General features: G+C 41.9%; 1 long non-coding RNA gene across 1 annotated transcript in view; it reads right to left on the bottom strand.

Moving 5' to 3' along the window:
* The window catches only part of LOC120308419, a 45,730-nt gene extending 30,319 nt beyond the window's left edge, over window positions 1-15,411 (bottom strand). The window contains exons 1-2 of the long non-coding RNA XR_005556845.1: window positions 15,367-15,411; window positions 13,272-13,359 (exon numbers count right to left, since the gene is read on the bottom strand). This is a non-coding gene — a long non-coding RNA (uncharacterized LOC120308419). The remainder of the gene's footprint in view (window positions 1-13,271; window positions 13,360-15,366) is intronic.
* Window positions 15,412-18,790: the final 3,379 nt, after the last annotated feature.

Below are 18,790 nucleotides of genomic sequence, written 5' to 3'. Positions count from 1 at the left end.
CCATGATGAGTTGCTCTGGTCTCAACCTTGGCAAAACGCCCCCCTCGGCGCTGTACTTCACCAAGGAAGTCTACAGAGATACTTCAGCCCAAGAGGGGGATGGGCGGGGAGTTAATGGGCACCCCGATCACTTGGGATCGATCCGGCCCTCCCCGGTCGAACCTGCTCTCTCGACGATCCTGCCACCGATGATGTAATACTGCCTTCAGAAGAAAGTTCCAGGCAGTCTGGCCTCAGCCACACACAACATGGCCACCAATGACTTCAGGCACACTCAAAATGGCCGCCGAGGCTTCAGCCCCACACAAAATGGCCGCCGGTGACTTCAGCCACCCACAAAATGGCCACCAGTGACTTCAGTCACACTCAAAATGGCCGCTGAGGCTTCAGCCCCACACAAAATGGCCGCCGGCGACTTCAGCCACCCACAAAATGGCCGCCAGTGACTTCCGCCACTCACAAAATGGCCGCCGAGGGCCTCACCCACATACAAAATGGCCACCGGGGGCTTCAGCCACACCCAAAATGGCTGCTGGGAGGCAATTCAAAATGGCGGCCGCCAATTTCGCGCCCTAAAAAACGGCCGTTGGAAGAAGGCCTTGAGGCCTAGGGTCTAAGCTGCAACGAGCCCTCGTTCAGGTGAATCGCCTGGGCTCCTAAAGCAGCTGGTGGCATGTGATTAGGCCGGCTGTAAAAGCTGTCGTCCAAGGCCTGACAGGCCCTCCCGGCTCCGAAAATTGGGAGAAGGCCTTGAGGCCTAGGGTCTAAGCTGCAACGAGCCCTCGTTCAGGTGAATCGCCTGGGCTCCTAAAGCAGCTGGTGGCATGTGATTAGGCCGGCTGGAAAAGCTGTCGTCCAAGGCCTGACAGGCCCTCCCGGCTCCGAAAATTGGGCCGCGCCCAAATTCTCACCTGCTGCTCTCTGCTGGGGCCGAGGGACCTGGGAAGGCTCCCTCCAGGCTTGATGAGGCTCTGAAAACGACCTAAATCAAAGGTTTGATCTTGCTGTCCCTAACTGAGGAAAACAAAGAAGGGAAAAGTTTTTCCCCCCCCAGAGGGAGAGGATTGTGAGTCTGTCAGCCTGAATAGGCTTCAGACTGGGATAATTGATCTTTCTTCTAGATATAATCGATTCTGAATCAATAATAAAATAACAAATAATAATAATAGCCTGAGCTAAGTAATTAAATAGAATTAAACAGTCTTCTGCTCCAGGAGCGAAGACAAAACGCGTCTTGGGGCAAAGAGACTAAGTCTAAAACTGGGGTGCAGTTGGCACAGAGGGGGCGGTACTAAATTTCAGACTTAGTCTAATTGGAGCAGATAGATTAAGACAACCCATCCGTGGGTTCTCCATCCAATCATGCTGGAGAATGATGTGTACTACTTTCATTGCTTTTATTTATCTAATAACATAAAACATGGGTTGGCTCCAGTTCATTTCCATGTCTGATCTAAGGAAAATAAGTAAACAAACAAATTCCAAATCCTGAATATGTTCAGTCTTAACCAAATTATTCCCCTGTATTTTTTAAATTTTTTTTAGCTAAGATGTTAATCACACACAAAAACAGTTTTACTCTTACTCTACTTTCCTTTGAATTCATATTCTCCTCTATTGGAGCATAGCTTAATTTTGAGCCTGATCAAAAGCAAATAGTTGCCAACAGACCTGCTTTTTTATCCTAGTTAAAATAATAGTTTATCTGCTTGGTTTTTTTTTTTTTTTAGTATAGTCACTGACTTGATAGAGATATAGAATAGTATGATAGCAATTCCAGAGGCAACAGTGAAATAATCTTCATTAAATTGTTTCTTACTTTTACAAAATGTTTGTTCAAATATCTAAAGTATGGTACTTTTTCTTGTACTTGGGTAAAACCTCTATCATCCAGCAAACTTGGAAACTGATAAAGGAGAATATTTGTAGCTCAGGGTTGAAATGAGGGGTCCTGGGTGCTCTCTGAACTTGGTTGTTTTCTTGCAGATAATTTATTACCCAAACTAGGTAACATCATTAGTGCTAATAAAGAATAGGGTTGCTCTCATTTTATATTCTAGTGACTTGCCCTGTCAGTGTTGGTGGGAGTGGTCTTGGTGATTCTTTGGTTGAGCTGTTTACTGTTAGCTTGTTTGGCAGTTCCTCGATTGGAGTATTGTTTACTTCTTGATTGTTGATCTGATGTTAATCTCTGCTCATCTGGGCATTGATGAGGTATTTTAGTCTTTTTGTTTCCTTTTTGGCTTGTTGATTGTTTCTTTTGCACAGCATGTAGAAGTTGTTTATGTCTATGTGTCTACTAATGATCAATTTGTCAGAATGTCAGGCTTCCAGGAATTTTTGGAACTTGGTTTGGTCTAGGATGGTCACGGTTTCTCAAGTGGAACTACAATTAAGTCTGTCCATATGTTTGAAATTAAAGAGTTTCAATCATGTCTTCAGATTGCTAGTTAGAACATGGATGTGTTCTGTTAATCTTTTGTCTAGGTAGATGACTCCTGTTTTTTCTTCTAAGGCTGCTGGGTCTTTTGGTTTACTTAGAATGTTTTGGAGGGCTTTAGTTGGTTTGTGTGCTACTCTGATTCCATGTAGTTGTAATAGTCCGTTGGTGGTTTCTGGTGTGATTTTGATATATGGCATTGTTATCCTTTTTACAGCTTGTTTTGCTTGTGCTATATTGGGTTGAGTGGTCAGGCATTTTTTAATGAAGTTGCAAGGATATCCAGTTTGTTGGCAGATGTTGTGTAGATGTTCTATTTCCTTTTTCTGCTGTTCATGGTTGCTGCAGTATGTTTGTGTTCATCTGAATAAAGTTATTACCCAGCTTCTCATGTGGATTGGGCTATTATTTTGGTAATGGAACAGTTGATTGGTATGAGTGGGTGTCAGAATCCAGTTATATTTCATTTCTATCTATCTCCTCTGATCTAAAACCAAATCTCACCTTTCCCTGTATTCTGTCATACTTCCAAGGGGGAGGGGGGATATGCATATGGGTTTATTGTTTTCACTTCCTCTATTCACTATAATGTAACCTTTGGTTTATTGATTCTGTACCTGCTATCCATTACAGTGTAACAAATTGCCTCATGCACTATGCATCTCTTTGAACTTTCTTCTTCCTAACCAGGCAGCTAGGAAAAGGGGAGGGGGGAAGGAAGTACAAACCTCTGGGACCTGGCTTATTTCTCCATTCTCAAAAGGAGGTGTGAAGAGCTGTACTACAAATGGAGCCGGACTGATGTTATCTCCCCTTTCCCACAATGGACTTACCTGGGGATTGGCCGGTCTGAATTGTCCAGATAAACTGTGTGTGGGGTGTGTGCTTAGTGACACTTTAAAGTAATCAATATGTAAAGAAATCCCTCAGATCCTGTCTATTATGCCTGCTATTAACTACTCTTAAAAGTTCCTGTTGGAAGAAATTGTTTCCAAGAGTTCTGCTTCCTTAAGATGTGGGATTGAAGTGAGTCCTTACATTAGACAGGATCTGCAGTAATAGTCAACCTGGAAGGAAGAACCTTACCAAGGAGTTTGCAAAAAATACAATGTTGGACGATGAGGCAGGGAAGGAAGAAAACCCCATGGAAAGGGAGCCTTTCCCCCAACTGGGATCCTGCCAGCTGTCAAGATCCAAAACGTCATACTCCTCAGGAGAAGAAGTGGTGGAGACGCGCAACCACAAACCTCAGTGGTTGATGGGCATTGGAAAGAAAGACAAGTGGGAAAAGATATTGAGAAAGGTGACCCTGAGACGGGGTAGCCACCAACCCAAATGGAAGCAAGAGATGGAGAAATCCCTGCATGTTAGCGAAGAGGAAGGAAGTTGTGCACAACACTTGAATTGGATCCTAGAGAAAGCTATTGACCTGATGAAAAGAACCCTCAGCTCTCTAGGGGAGGAGAAACCTGAGCCCCGCAGCCGCACCAGCACCTGGAGCTGCAGCTGGAGAGGCACTGAAGGGGAATTGAAACCTGTAGTCCCGGGGATGTCCGCTGAATCAGAAGCTACCACTTCAGCAGCCCCCACATCCCGCCAACCCGCAGATGGCGATCAGGATGGGAGACCATACCGCCGGCGGTGAAGGCGCTAATCCATTCAAAGATTCCCACTGCTGCACACGAAATTCAGGGGGGAGCCACCATGCTTGGGGTTCTTCCTAACCAAGACCTCAGCTACATGGAAGAATACAGATGGGACATCCCAGCGACAAAGCCCGTATCTGTATCATGCAATCCGTTCTGGACGGATCGGCCACAGACTGGATGGTGAACCTGCATGATTCAAGTGCCCCAGAGCTCAATGACTTCAGCCATTTCATGTCTTCTCTGAGAAGGCAATTTGAGAATCCCCTGCTGATCGCAAAGTCTGCGAGAGAATCAAAACAGTGAGGCAGGGCAGATGCCCAGTATATACACAAGAATTCTGGGCCATTGTCAGCAAGCTGAATTGGCCAGAAGACATCCTCCTTAGCCATTTCGAAGATGGCCTAAACTATAACCTGTGTGATGCTTGCCTACCTTGAGGGGACCCACACCAAGTCATCCTGGAGGAAACAGAGATCGACCTACTGAAGAGGCACTGCCAAGGAAAACCATGGGGCCGCTTGCCTCCTGAGCCGATGTGCGAGCCAACAAAACCATTGGCTACTGCCAAGATATCAATGGGCTGTTTCAAATGTGTGAGAGAGGGGCATCGAATGCTGCTCAAAAGCCCCTCAGCACAGACCAATCACCAGCAAGGAAATCAGGGAAGTCCCCAGCCAAGCCAAATGAACCTGGTATGAGGGCGATAGAGGCTGTGGAGTCCCCAATCCCTGCCAAGCATGGGGAAAGAACTCTGACCTACACTACAGGGCCAGTGGACACCTCAGACAACAGTTTGGAGGGTGAACCCCTGGTAAGTGGACCCATCGCACCCATCCTTAAGACAGTGACTATATTAGCTCCCTCCATGCCCAAAGCTATCAACGTGAAAGCTTTAATAGACTCTGGCTGCACTCGCTGCCTCATTAGCCTGACGCTAGTGGGGAACTTGGGAATTCTGGTGAGGAGGCTGAAACAACCAATCTCATTTGGCCAGTTAGATGGGTCCATAGCAGGGGGGGTGCCAGCTACCCTAGCCACTTTACCAGTCCACCTATCCCTGGAGAACCATGAGGAAGACATAACGTTTGTAGTGACTCTAGGCATGGAATGCCCAGTGATCCTAGGGCTGGAATGGTTAAGGAAATGGAACCCCTGGATAAATTGGAGGACAGTAGAACTCAATTTCCTGAAGGGGGATCATGCGAACTTAAAACCCCAAGGAGCCCTATCAAACCCAGGAATGGAGAAAGCTTTGGTGGGAGAGGAAAAGGGGCTACTCAAGATCCCAGAAGATTACCGAGACCTTGCTGAAGTTTTCACTGAGGAACGGGTGGATGAGCTTCCCCCTCACCGACTCACGGATTGTGCCATAGAATTCAAGCCCAGAGCAAAACTCCCGAAGCCCAGACTATACTCTATGAGCCCTAAGGAGAAGGAGGAAATGGAAAGATTCATAAATAAAAACCTATAAAGGGAGTTTATCGAACCTGCCAAATCTAAGGTAGCCGCCCTGGTTCTCTTTAGAGAGAAGAAGGATGGCACTTTGCGCTTGTGTGTGGATTACTGCGACCTGAATGCAATCAGTAAAAGTAACCTATACCCCCTACCCCTCATGAAGGACATGTTATCCCACCTCTCAAAAGGAAGAGTTTTCACTAAACTAGACCTAAGGAGAGCCTTAAAAACACCCAGGAAGCTCACTCCCAAGCAAGCCCACTTGTCCCAGCATTTTCACCAATTCTGTTTTATGCTCAAGCACTTGCTGGGGGGGGGGGAGAACTTCCTGGCAGATGCACTGTCTCGCATGCCCCAATATAACAGCACGCAAGCCACTGATTCTAAACCACTCATGCCTGAACCACAACTGGCAGCACCAGTAACCACCAGAGCCCAAGCTAAATTAAAGCTGCAGCTGGGTAGCCAAACTGGAATCGAATTCTGGAAAACTTTGGAAACAGATGAGTGGTTTCAGAAAAATAGACACATGTGCGCAATTAAGGATGGACTGCCATGGGTGGGGGAGAAATTTTATATACCAACCATCCAGAGGGTCATTTTCATGCAGCTATGCCATGATACAAAATCAGCTGGGCATTTTGGATTTGTAAAAACATTACATTTAATAAAAATGCAATTTTGGGGGCCGCCCATGAAAAAGGACATAGAAAGTTACATGGCCAGCTGCCCAACGTGCGCAAGGCTAAGACATTGCAAGGAAAATCGTCCAGACTGTTACAACCAGTGGTGAAACATTCAGCCCCCTGGAAAGAAATATCCATGGATTTTATAATAGAATTACCAAAAAGCAGTGGAAAAACTGTCATCTGGGGGGTTATGGACTTGTTTTCCAAACAAGTGCACTTTATCTCTTGCTAAAAGATTCCCACCGCAAAAACCTTAACGAAACTCTTTGTGCAGCACATCTATAGACTGGACGGGGCACCCCAACACATCTTATCTGATAGGGGAGTGCAATTTACGTCAGAATTTTGGAAGGAATTTTTATCCCTCTAAGGAACCACTCAGGGACTGTCATCTAGTCATCATCCTCAATGTAACGGACAATCCAAACATTCTAACTCAGTACTTGAGCAATATTTAAGATGCTTTATTAATTTCCAGCAAACAAATTGGACGGACCACTCCCTTTCACAGAAGTCGCCTACAATAACGCAGTCCACTCCAGCACAGGCCATACTCCCTTTCAAATAGCCACCGGTCAAAGTTTCAACCTTATGCCAGAACTAATTCCAAAGGAACCGAAAATTCCATTGCTGAAAGAATGGATAGCACAATTACAAAATACCTGGCCAATAGTTAGGAAAGCCTTAGATGAAGCTAGGCAAGCATAAAAGCACAAGCAGATAAAAAGAGAGTTGAATCCATACCATTCATTGTAGGAGAAATGGTATATTTGTCTACAAAATACCTACAATCCCTACAACCCTGTAAAAAACTTGGACCAAAATATATAGGACCTTTTCCAATTAAAAGATTCATAAAACCAGTAACAGTAGAATTAGAACTACCCAAAAATCTCAGGCAAATACACCCAATTTTTTACTGCAGCTTGCTGAAAAGAGAACAACAGTTACCCTTATGGACAAAAATCCCCCCCACTTCCAATCATGGTTGAAGGAGAACAACACTTTGAGATAAAAGAAATCCTAGATTCTAGGAAGTATCACTGGGCAACTCAATACCTAGTAGCATGGAAACACCTTCCTTCTTCACAAAACAATTGGGTCCATAAACATCATGTCAGAGCCCTGAAATTGCTAAAGAAGTTTCATACAGAATATCCCAACAAACCAGACTAACCTCTATACCTGTTTTGTTTTCTCTACAGGGGGATCTCTCTTATTTTTAAAGGGGGCAGGATGTCAGAATCCAGTTATATTTTATTCCTATCTCACCTTTCCCTGGATTCTGCCATACTTCCAAGGGGGAGGGGGGAAATGAATGCAGGTTTATTTCTTTCACTTCCTCTATTCACTACAATGTAACCTTTTGTTTATTGACTCCACATCTGCTATCTATTACAATGTAACAAATTACCTCCTGCACTATGCATATCTCTGACCCTTCTTCTCCCTAACCAGGCAGCTAGGAAAAAAAAAGGGGGGAGGGAGGAAGGAAGTACAAACCTCTGGGACCTGGCTTATTTCTCCATTCTCAAAAGGAGGTGTGAAGAGCTGTACTACAAATGGAGCCGGACTGATGTTATCTCCCCTTTCCCACAATGGACTTACCTGGGGATTGGCTGGTCTGAATTGTCCAGATAAACTGTGTGTGGGAGTGTGTGCTTAGGGACACTTTAAAGTAATCGATCTGTAAAGAAATCCTTCAGACCCTGTCTATTATGCCTGCTATCAACTATTCTTAATAAAAGTTCCTGTTGGAAGAAATTGTTTCCAAGAGTTCTGCTTCCTTAAGATGTAGGATTGAAGTGGGTCCTTACAGTGGGATTATTTTTTGGGTAATGAAACATCTGCAAGAAAGCAGCTAAGCTCAGAAAAGCACCAAAGACCCTTCAGACGTGGAAGCACCAGTTTTGATTAATATTACCTCCAGCTTTCTGACACACAAGTTATGCATTTCTTATTGTGCTTGTTTTCAACTGGAACTTTGATTAAGCATCCCTGAGCATGTGAAAGCTCTCTGTGTGGGGATATATTGAGAGTTTTCCAGGACAGAGACTTTGATGTCAGTTGCTGGAGAGTACAGAACGTTGCATACAGGAAACACTGCTCAGTAAGTCAGCCGGGTACCTGCTTTTCGTGCCAGACATAGTTAATGCATAGTATTAATATGCATAGTATGCAGAAACTTAATACTCCCATTGTTGGCCAGTACTACACTTTGTTAATAGAAGAACAAAGTTTCTTGAAAATTTAAACATAGAGGTTATTATCTCAAATCAAAGTTTTTCTTTAATATCATAGTCTTTTATAGTCCTTCACAAATAGGTTTTTGCCCTCCACATTCTTTGCATCTGAAACATCCAGGATTTCGCTTGTTATGCAGAGAAGGCAATTTTCCTTAAGACAATAGTTTTCCCAAGTCAGCTTTGGCTCCTAACAAACAGAAGTGATTTACTTCTGCATTCTTCCAAGATGTTTTTCTCTAATTGATTAAAGATCTAAAATATATCCCTGTGATCCTTTAGAAGTTGCTAATAGTTGTGCATTCAGGGTAGTGAGGTGGCTGGAAAAATGCCCTCTGCCCTGCCATCAGGCATTATGAACATTTCTCTCTTGGTTACTTCTTTCTCTCCCCCCTTTCTTTTAGAAGGCACTTGACTTCACCTGCATTTAATAAATAATAAAATATGATGCTGAATACAGACTGTGTGGTTCTGGACCACTGCTACCAGAACTGTCAGTCTTAGCATCCTTCACTATTGGCCATGCTGATAGAGGCTTCAGGAATTGTAATTCAGTTATGTCTGGATAACTAGCAGTTGCCTACTACTGAATTAGCTCTTTCATTCCTGCTTAAGCAAACTTTTTATCTCCATATTTGAGTATGAAAATACATTCTTCACCAAGTAGTTAGACATGCCTGACAATTATTCCCAAAGGTACTGTTGTGGTCATTTTGTTCTATTAACTCTATTTAATTATATGGGTCCTGGAAGCATCCATCCTTAACATTTGCAAACTAGTGAAGACTTATTTTCTATTCCAATTCCCTGCTTCCAATGAATGGCTAATGAGGCCAGTTATTTATAAATCTATCCACAACTAAAAACAAGTTGAATATGCTTGGGTAGAAGAATTTATTCCTTAGGATCAATGTAGATGATTTTTTTTCTCATAATTAAATCTGATTGATCATTATCTATGGAATCATGAAAGGTTAAGCTTCCCAAATCAGACATGTACTTTGGGAGAAAAAGTTTAGCTAGCGAGTGCATATTCTACTCAGCATTTCATTGCAAAGCCCGATCAGTTATGTAAAAATCGCCTTCAAATAGTTCATTTCAATTCTGCTGTAGCAGTTTGGATTGCAACTTATTTGCCAGTTTCTAGACAAGTTACTTGTCCTGAAATAATGGGTTATTCTCTTTAAAATAATAATTGGTTCTGCTATAAAGAAGTCATTTCAGACCAAAACAGCAAAGAAGTCAAGTATCTATAACCCCCACAAAATTTATTCGGGATTTTAAACGTTTGTCCCATTGTAGGAAGTCAGCCCCAGAGAAGGAAATATTAAAAAGGGCAGAAAAATATATTTCCTTCAAGGATCTTAAAGAGACAGAAAGGCATGCCAAGTTTTCCTTGATAGCCCCAGGTCTCCCTCCCCCAAGCAGAAGCTAGCCCTGTACAAATGCAGATGCAAACCACCAGAAAGCCCCCAGCTAGGAGATCAAGAAGACAAAGACCTAAAATCTGCATACCCCACCCAAACTCTAGGAGCCGTTAGCCCCATCACCAGGGAAGCAGAATATGATAATAGGATTAACCCATCACCATAAAGAATACCAGAGAGGCACACCTAAACTCAGGTCAGAATACGTGACACAGGAAATAGCTTCAAAGTTCATGCCACAGGAACAGGAAACTATTCCAAACAAAAGGCTAGAGAGGGTATAAAAACCTACTACCCATGTGCTCAGCCCTTCTTTTTCTCTAGTCTTTCCTGCAAAAACCATCTTTCTGCCTCTTCAATAAACTTCAACCTTCTTCCCAAAGCAGTTGCCATGTTGTTTATTTATTCCCGGCTTGGATGAACCAGGATGAAGACTTTTCTTTCAACACCATCACAAAGGAACAAAAATATTTTTTGTCAAGGGTTTTTTGTATCTTATGATATCTGAAAAATAGTGCAAGTTTCTTTAAAAATTATTGTCAACACTGCTAACATCGGATGTTCTTGCTGTGAAAATATACGAAGATGCAGACATTTTCTGTTTAACCTGTGTATTACTTTTAGAGTTAGAATTAGATGGTGCTGGAGGGGAGGGGGGAAGAATGTGCAGAGGGATTAGTTAGCCATAACAATACCTCAGTAGAGTATTCTTCAAGGTTGTTTGTAATAAGAGGAGATAAGAAATGGAGGGTTAAGCAACTGGAGGGAAAGTTTGCACTTCAAACTAACTGGAGAATGTGATTAATGACTGTTAAATGAAGGAGTGAATTATGCTTAGATACTATGTGTTTAGGGGAGGAGAATTTAGATTTTGGCTTCACTTATGTATGTACTGAAGCTATGTTGCTTCATTAAAGATTCTTTAAGGTAAACAATGCCTCAAAGTTCTTTGAAGAGCTTCTTCCTTTGGAACCATGACAATTATATTGGGTTAGAAAGTTTTATACTTGGCACTTCCAAGGTAGCTTTCAGAGGTTGGACCATTCTCCACTTGGGTCTAACTATAGTGTGAATATGACAGTGCTTGGCACCCTTTTTATTCTGCTGTGTCTCCATGATGTCCTAAAACCAAGAATGAGTCAAGCTCCAATTGTTCTTATTTATTCCATTTTTACAATAGTGTTTTCCCCTTAAACTGGTGAGAATCCACCATGGTTTCAAGATATGTAAGAAATTTCAGACTGTTCTGTCTGTAGCAGTCAAGAGGTATGATGACAGCACAGCACTTATTGGTTACTTTAGTCTGGTGTGCACATGACTTCTCCCCTAATTCTGATACTCTTTCTCTCTCTCCCCTCCTCTCCAAAAGGAGACTGCATAGCTGCCTCTGTATCTGAGGCTATCTGTTGCTGATGGAATGCCTGATTGATGGCTATAGGAGCAGCACAGTGAAAGAGAAAAACACAGTTGTCTTGAAACCTCAGGAATCAAGTTTGGAAACTATCCTGCCAATGATCTATCAATGGCTAGACAAATATACCAAATCATACTGCCATGCAAACCAAGAAAATGAAATAACAAGAACAAAATGGAGTGGGTGAGGAAAACAGAGCTGAGGAATCAAATATTTTGCTTAATATGACTTATATAGGTGCACAATCAAATGATGACAATTTGACTGTGATTTAAAATAGGCACCTTGGAACTAGGATAGTGATCACCAGTGGAAGCAGCCAATTTTATGCCAGAATAGTTTTTTTTTCCAACTCAGAAATTGAAGGTTCAACTCAGTAGTAGGTTTTGGATTTAAAACAAACAAAAATATAGAAAAAAAGAGAAATAGATAAAAGGGAATTTTGATTCCCTTTTCCAGTCCTGATTCCAGTCCAACCTATCAAAAACACCGTACCATAAAAAACAGATTAGAGACACAAGTTAAGATAGGCAAGGAAATGGTAAGTGAGCACCTGTCCACCCTAGACGAGTTCAAATCACCAGGACCAGATGGATTATACCTCAAGGTTCTGAAAGAACTGGCAGATGTGATCTCAGAACCACTGAACTATATCTTTCAAAGTTCCTGGAGCACTGGGGAACTACCAGAGGACTGGAAAAGAGCTGATGTACTTCCTATCTTCAAAAAAAGGGGAAAAATGGATCCAGGAAACAAAGTAATTACCAAAAGCCAACATGGGTTTGTCAAAAATAGATCATGCCAGACAAATCTTATTGCATTCTTTGACCAGGTGACAAAATTAGTGGACCAGAGGAATGCTGTTTACTTGGACTTCAGTAAGGCATAAAGTAGACCACAACCTACTACTTGATAAGATAGAAAAATGTGGGTTAGACAGCATCACTACCAGATGGATTTGTAGCTGGCTGTCCGACCATACTCAGTGTGGGGTCCTCAGTGGAACTATATCTACACAGAGGGAAGTGCGTTGTGTGGTGCCCCATGGCTCTGTTCTGGGCCCAGTGCTCTTCAACATCTTCATCAATGATTTGGATGAGGGGATAGATGGGGAACTCATCAAATTTGCAGATGACATCAAGCTGGCAGGAATAGCCAACACTCCAGAAGATAGGCTTAAGATACAGAATGATCTTGATAGAATTGAACATTGGGTGCTATCTAACAAAATGAAATTCAATGGTAAAAAAAGTAAGGCTCTACATTTAGGAAAGAAAAACCAAATGCACAGGTATAGTATAGGTAAGGGGTGGGGAAGCTTGACTCTTTTATGACTTGTGGACTTCAACTCCCAGAATTCCTGAGCCATCCATGCTGGCTCAGGAATTCTGGAAGTTCAAGAAACTAAGGAGAAAGTTAGAAAAAGTAACCAGTGGAACAACCTGCCTCCAGAAACTGTGAATGCTTCAACACTGGAAATTTTTTTTAAGAAGGAATACAATACATTAATTAAAGCTTTATAGCCACAATATTGTATGAATGAGGCAAAAGGCAACAGGGTCAGTTTAAAAGTACAAAAACACTGAAGGAAATTAGATTTATTTATTTAGCATATAGCATACAAGGCCAGGGAGACTACAATGTTACACACACAGTAGAGGTCCTGGCAGTTGACAGTTGCTAATCCATTTATTTTACCAGTGCATCACAAGAAGACAACTAGGTTCACACCTGCAGCATTCTCAGAGGAAGTTGGCTCATCTGAGACTTTCCTCCACTGCTCTTCCGCCAATCATATTTGGGCAGATCCAGCACTTGTTCCAGCTCCCCATGCAAAATGCAGCCAGCAATTTCCCATCACCAAAATGGTGGTATCTATCTATCTATCTACTGACCAACAATGCTTTTGAACTGCTAGGTAGGCAGGAGATAGGGACAAGAGATGGGAGCTCACCTGTCCCACAGAGATGGACTCAAATCACAAGAATGCTGATAACTGCTCAGCGCATCCAGCATCATTAAGCTCCTGTGCCATCACATCCCTAGGAAATTAGAACAAATTAAGTACATGGTAGAATATTTTACATTTTAAAAAAAGCTAATTTAACTTCCATCTACCGTATATGCCGCCGTATTAGGTGACCCGGCGTATAAGACGACCCCCGTCTTTATAGCCAGGCCGCATTCCTAGAACATCGTCTTATACGCCGGAAACTACCAGTATTTCCGGCGTATAAGACGACTCGGCGTATAAGACGACCCCCGTCTTTGGCGCCGATTTCAGCACTCGCGGAAGTCGTCTTATACGCCGGCATTTATGGTAAATATATATGGCACACAAATCACACCTGTTCTTTGAGGCTATTCTAAAAAAACTTATATTAAAGTCAGTGGAGAAAATATCCCAATTTTATACTTTTGTTTCAATAAATGAAATCATAGTAATGATCCCACTGTCTTTACTTTCTGGGACTTCATTCATATATGTAAGTACTCAGTGACTTGCTCATTTACAGCTGAAGAGGTGTGAACTGCTGCTTCTCTTGAAATTGTGATGGAGGTAATGTGAGATGTTATGAACACTGCCTGTGGCATCATGATGATTGTTTCACATATTCAGGTCATTACAAATACATTTGCATGCATTCATCTATCATTCCTCTTGTTTCTCTCATCCTACCCTTGCATCTTATCTCTCCCTATTCCAATATTAGATCTTCCTTTTTTATCTTTTCCCCACATATTATTCATAATATGAAAATAATATACATTTGGTATCTTGTGCATTGAATAAGGGTATGCAGAATTGCCTCTATTAAATTACTCTAGGCAGTTTGTTATTAAAAATGACATTGCATCTTTTGTTGCTTTTCATAGTAGATTTAGAACCATTGTACTTTCCTTGTTGATTGTTTTTTATAGGAGGCCCAGATAACCTTTTGCTACCTCTAATTTTGCTATTTTCAGCCAAAACAGGAAGGTTATTTAGAATAGAATGGAATAGAATAGAATAGAATAGAATAGAATAGAATAGAATAGAATAGAATAGAATAGGATAGGATAGGATAGGACAGGACAGGACAGGACAGGACAGGACAGGACAGAACAGAACAGAACAGAATAGAATAGAATAGAATAAGTTGGAAAGGAGGTCTTCTAGTCCAACCCCCTGCTTTAGTCCAACTCCCCCCCCCACCATTTCAGATAAATCTTCTTAATAATTTCCAGTGTTGGAGCATTAACAAATTCTGGAGGCAGGTTGTTCCACTGATTAATTGTTCTGACTGTCATGAAATTTCTCCTTAGTTCTAGGTTGCTTCTCTCCTTGATTAGTTTCCATCCATTGCCCCTTGTCCTGCCCTCAAATGCTTTGGAGAATAGCTTGATTCTCTCTTCTTTGTGGCAGCCCCTGAGTTATTGGAACACTGCTATCATGTCACCTCTAATCTTTCTTTTCATTAAACTGGACATATCTAATTCTGGCAACCGTTCTTTATATGTTTTAGCCTCCAGTCCACTAATCATCTTTGTTGTTCTTCTCTGCACTCTTTCTAGACTTTCAACATCTGTTTTACATCATGGTGACCCAAACTGGACGCAATATTCAAAGTGTGGCCTTATAAAGTAGTATTAACACTTCACATGATCTTGATTTTATTCCTGTGTTAATGCAGCCTAGAACTGCGTTGGCTTTTTTGGCAGCTGCAGCACACTGCTGGCTCATATTTAAGTGATTGTCCACTAGGACTCCAAGATCCCTCTCACAGTTACTACTATGGAGCCAGGTACCACCTATACCACAGGTTGGCAACCTGCGGCTCCGGAGCCACATGCGGCTCTTTGAGCCTTCCCCTGCGGCTCCCAGCCTCCTCTGCCTTTGCAGAGAGAGACAGAGACAGAGAGAGAAATTGCGCTTCCCTGCCCCTCTCTCTCTCTCTCTCTCTCTCTCTCTCTCTCTCTCTCTCTCTCTCTCTCTCTCTCTGTGTGTGTGTGTTTGTTTGTGTGTGTGTGTGTGTGTGTGTGTGTGTAAAAAAAGAGAGTGCACTCACAGTATTCTCCGAGGAGCTGAAAAGCTTACTGGGCGGAGCTCTTCCCTTTGCTGCATCTCTGCAGGAAGCAGGAAGGGCAGGAGAGAGCTAGCTAGCCCAGCTAGGCTGACTCAGGAATTCTGGGAGTTGAAGTCCATGAGTCATAAAAGAGACGAGGTTGCCTACCCCTGATCTTGTTGGACAACAGCCTGAAGCTTGTCAGGTGAGCAGCAGATAGGAGAGGGGGGGGAGAAAGAGAGAGAGAGAAAGAGGAGAGAGAGAGAGAGAGAGAGAGAGAGAGAGAGGAAAGAGAGAGAGAGAAAGAAAGAGAGCGGGGGAAGAGGAGTGGCAGACCAAGGGCAGATAGAGAGGGAGGGAGAGAGAGACAGAGAGAGAGAGAGAGAGACCCTTTTGACATCTAAAATGAAGATAACACTGCATATATCCTTTTTTTTACCTGTGTGTGTGTGTGTGTGTGTGTGTATACACATACATATATACATATACATATACATATATATACACACACACATACATACACACACACAAACACACACACACCTATAATAAAGGTAAAAAAGGATATATGCAGTGTTATCTTCATTTTAGATATCAAAATGGTTTTGTGGCTCCCAGTGTTTTGTTTTTGGTGGGAAACGGGTCCAAGTGGCTCTTTAAGTGTTTTGGGTTGCCTACCCCTGACCTATACTATACCCGTGCATTTGGTTTTTCTTGCCTAAATGTAGAACCTTACTTTTTTCACCATTGAATTTCATTTTGTTAGATAGTGCCCAATGTTCAAGTCTGTCAAGATCCTTCTGTATCTTAAGCCCATCTTCTGGAGTGTTGGCTATTCCTACCAGCTTGATATCATCTGCAACTTTGATGAGTTCCCCATCTATCCCCCAAACCAAAACATTGATGAAAATGTTAAAGAGTATTGGGTCTAAAAAAGAGCCTTGAGGTATCCCACTGCATACTTCCTCCCTGTAAATGCAGTTCCATTGAGAACTACACTTGAGTGTGGTTGGTGGTGGTGCTATCTAACCCATTTTCTATCTTATTAAGTAGTAGGTTGTGGTCTACTTTACCAAATGCCTTACTGAAGTCCAAGCAAATTATATCCACAGCATTCCTCTGGTCCACTAATTTTGTCACTTTGTCAAAGAATGCAATAAGTTTTGTCTGGCATGGTCTGTTTTTGACAAATCCATGTTGGCTTTTGGTTATGACTTTGTTTGCCTCTAGATGTTCATTGATTTGTTGCTTGATTATTTTTTTCAGAATCTTCCCAGGTACTGAGGTCAGGCTGATAGGTCTGTAGTTTCCTGGATCCATTTTCCCCCTTTTTTGAAGATGGGAAGTACATCAGCTCTTTTCCAGTCCTCTGGTAGTTCCCCAGTGCTCCAGGATCTTTGAAAGATATATTTCAGAGGTTCTGAGACCCTGTTTGCCAGTTCCTTCAGAACCTTGGGCTGTAATCCATCTGGTCCTGCTGATTTGAACTTGTTTAGGGTGAACAGGTGCTCATTTATTATTTTCTTGCCTATTTTAATTTGTGTTTCTAATCTGTTTTTTATGGTACTTTTTTGATAGGTTGGACTGTTTTTTCTTCTTGTGTAAAGACCAATGCAAAAAATAAGTTAAGCAGTTCTCCCTGTTTCTCCCTGTTACTTGTCACCTTCTTGCTAATTTCTCCCATTAATGGACCAATCGTTTCCTTGAATTTTTTTTATTTTTTACATGTTGAAACAATATTTCAACATGTAAAGGGCTGAGCATGTAAAGGTTTTTCAGCAATATTGTCTCAGACTTGCCAAATGTGACCTATATTTTTTAAAAGAGATAATTTAAGAAGGACAACTGTCTCTTTACTCCTCTCTGACATCCCTGTTATGTTCCACATTGGATCTGTACACACAAACCACTAAATCCAGTTTGCTTGATTGAGATTTGGCACATTGTGTATAAGAATTTGGGGTTTATTCCAATGTACACCCAGACACTATTGAAATTATTCAATTCAATGAAGGGGAAAAAGAGAAAAATGAAAGGTTTTTAAAAATTATTTTCGTTTTAGGAATAAATTGAAATTTTTAACTTCATTTTTTAAAAAGTAAAAAACAAACAAACCATTCATCAACTCATATTTATAGATCACTGCAATTCTACTGGCTCAGATAGGAGAAAAGAAATCTTCAGTGGTTGAGAAATAATTTGTCCCACACTTCAAAGTGAACTGACCTCTCAGATTTCCAGAATAATATGAGAATTTAACATAGAATTTTAATATGGATTATATTTCTTGAGGATTTTGCCATTCTTCAACCGGTTCTCTGCTCAAAATTATTACAAAATATGTATTAATATATATATATTTCAGGATAAAATGTTTATAAATGCATTTTTGGAAGAATGTGTTTATACCATGATTGTAGCATTTATACAATTATATACTAGTCCAATTTATGGTGTAGTGACAGAGCACATTCTTTATATCAAATTCTGACCAGTTTTATTCTCAAACAGTAAGGGTAGAAATGCTCTTTTCCCTGTTTGAGGAACTGCTTCTGACTAGCAAAATGGAACCAATAGTTCAACACTCTATATAAGAGCACTCTTGATGTTTTTGCAAAGCAGCAGAGTTTAATTATGAGTCAGTGATATCCATCCTCAACTGATAGGCTATGCATATGATTAAGCACATGGAAAGGGGAACTCAGATGCAGGAAACTAATGAACTTGCAGCTCTTTGACATTCTGAAGAGGTCCCATTTTGGAAGCCAGGGCACAACTCAGCTACAGTATTCTTGGTTTGGATAAGCAATGGATTTTATAATTTTTGCTTTCACGGCTTTACAAAATGGCTTTATGCAGCAGACATACACTGGGAATCATGGAAATATGAGTGATATCAACAAATCAACATGACTAACCAGCAGTTTCACCCCAGCTGGCAAATTTGACGGCTTTTCAACATTGGGCTGACATTTTAATCCATTTGTACAGTAAGGTCGCTGGACAGTATTTTCATTCTTAATGAAAGCTTGTAAAGCTACAAAGAGCTACAGATGATATTTTTAAGCATTCTAGATAGGAAATATTGCATGAAACCTTTTCTCTATAGCAGTGATGGTGAACCTTTTAGAAACTGAGTGCCCAAACTGCAACTCAAAGTCCACTTATTTATTGCCAGGTGCCAGGTGGGCATGGCCCACTGGGTGGGCATGGCTGTGGTGGTCATGGCAGATTGGGTGGGTGGGTGTGGCCAAGATGGGTGTGGTCACCTCAATGTTGCTTGTGGGGAGGGATGCCTGTGGGAGCCGGACAGGGTTGGGGGAGATCCAGGGGGTCTCTGGCAGGTGGAGCGGTAGGCAGGAGACTCGTCCTGTGGGGTGAGGCGAGGCAGGGCGGGGGTGCCATTGCCATGGGGCAAGGCAAGGGC

This window comes from Crotalus tigris, unplaced genomic scaffold, assembly GCF_016545835.1.
Source record: "Crotalus tigris isolate CLP2741 ecotype Arizona unplaced genomic scaffold, ASM1654583v1 scf7180000017916.3911339, whole genome shotgun sequence".
Classification (NCBI taxonomy): Eukaryota; Metazoa; Chordata; class Lepidosauria; order Squamata; family Viperidae; genus Crotalus; species Crotalus tigris.
The sequence above is the reverse complement of the archived record's forward strand: the minus strand, read 5'-3'. Positions and strand labels throughout refer to the sequence as shown.